The sequence below is a fragment of the Pyrgilauda ruficollis genome, unplaced genomic scaffold, assembly GCF_017590135.1.
Source record: "Pyrgilauda ruficollis isolate IOZ18807 unplaced genomic scaffold, ASM1759013v1 scaffold88, whole genome shotgun sequence".
Classification (NCBI taxonomy): Eukaryota; Metazoa; Chordata; class Aves; order Passeriformes; family Passeridae; genus Pyrgilauda; species Pyrgilauda ruficollis.
This window is the reverse complement of record NW_024530821.1, coordinates 1,126,579-1,128,466: the sequence shown is the minus strand read 5'-3', so window position 1 is coordinate 1,128,466 and position 1,888 is coordinate 1,126,579.

Genomic DNA, 1,888 nt, shown 5'->3' with positions numbered 1-1,888 from the left:
ATTTTAAGCAAAACCATCCTTATGAACATTTTTCTTGTGCAGTATTTGTTTCTATTTTCTTGTATTTTCAAGTTTTCTTGTTCTCAGCAGGGCCAAAATCCCAGCTCAAGGAAGTTGGGTGAAATCTTAAGGAAGAAAAAAAGTGCATGAAAGAAATGAGGAAAATCAAAAATGTGTCATTTCCTGCAATGATTATCAAGGGAAATAAAGAAATAAAGAAGCTGTAATATTTTTTATCCACTCTCATACCCAGTGAATCTCCAGATCTCCCATGCTCTGACACCACCAGTTAAATCATCCCACTGTCCACTTGGCCTGCCCTTTAAACCAACTATTTTTTTAAGAAAAAAAAGTTGAAAAATCATGGATAAACACACTCCAAGGAAATATTTCCTGTGTACAGTAGAAAGTAGCTGAGGGAGAGCCCCTGTTCACCAGCAGGGTCAGTCCCCATCCCAATGTATGGAGACAGGTCACTGGGAGGAAACCAGTGTAAACAGGATCTGCTTTTATCAGTGGGAAAAAAACCCAGTGCTGTTTAAATTAGCCAGAAATATGTTCCTATATGTTGTATGTTATAGTCACAAGCTGCTGAGTCCAAGCTTTACTGCAGGGTTCAGTCATGGCAGGGAGATGAATGCAAGATCCTGACTGTCCCTTCTGCTTTGGGAAGGAGCTCATGAGAGGATGCCTGCACCCCAAGGAGGATGCCTGGACTGGGGGGTCAGGACTGGGAGAACAGGGTTTGGAGGGATGCTGGATGCAGGACCACAAAGGAAAACTGGCAAGGCATCCTTCTGGTGGGATGCTGGGGGTGAACTGTCAGACTGGCAGGGCATTCTCCTGGTGGGATGCTGGGGTTGGGGGTGAACTGTCAGACTGGCAGGGCATTCTCCTGGGGGGATGCTGGGGTTGGGGGTGAACTGTCAGACTGGCAGGGCATTCTCCTGGTGGGATGCTGGGGTTGGGGGTGAACTGTCAGTCTGGCAGGGCATTCTGGTGGGGTGCTGGGTGTGTAGGAAACAGGATAGCTGTGCACGACATCCTTCTGGTGGGATGTTGAGGCCGGCAGGGACATGCCAGCCGTGTAGGACGTCCTTGTGGTGAGATGCTGGGAGAGGGGCACGTCAGACTGGCAGGGCATCCTGCTGCCGGGATGCTGGAGCTAAGGGAGGGCAGACCAGCCTGGCAGGGCATTCTCCTGCCGGGATGCAGTCCCGGGGGTGCCGCAGGGCGGTCTCCAGTGGGTCTCCAGTGGGACGGGCGGTGCTGGCCCCGCGCTGTCCCCGCGCTGTCCCCCAGCCCCGGGCCCGCCGGGCAATCCCTGCGCTCTGCTGCCCTCCGGCGGTGACGGGCGGGAGCGCCGCACCCCCGGGACTGCGCCCCGGGACTGAGTGATCCTGCTGGGGCTGGACCCCCGTTATGAGTGATCCTGCTGGGGCTGGACCCCAGTTCTGAGTGATCCTGCTGGGGCTTTACCCCAGTTCTGAGTGATCCTGCTGGGGCTTTACCCCAGTTCTGAGTGATCCTGCTGGGGCTGGACCCCAGTTCTGAGTGATCTTGCTGGGGCTGCACCCCGGTATTGAGTGATCCCCCTGGGGGCTGCACTCCACTGCTGAGTGCTCCTCCTGGGGATGCACCCCAGTGCTGCAAGACCCTCCTGGGAGCTGCCTCCTCCCAGAGCGTGCCTGAACCCCCTCCATCATCATCTCACCTGGACCCCCTCCACCATCATCTCGCCTGGACTCTCTCCACCATCTCTCCTGGACCCCCTCCATCATCTCTCCTCTCCCCTCCTGCTCTGCTGCCGGTTTCACTCTGCCCGGGGCTCGCCTCGTCCGGCAAAGCTGCCGCTGCCTCCTCCTCCTCCTCCTCCTCCTCCTCCTCC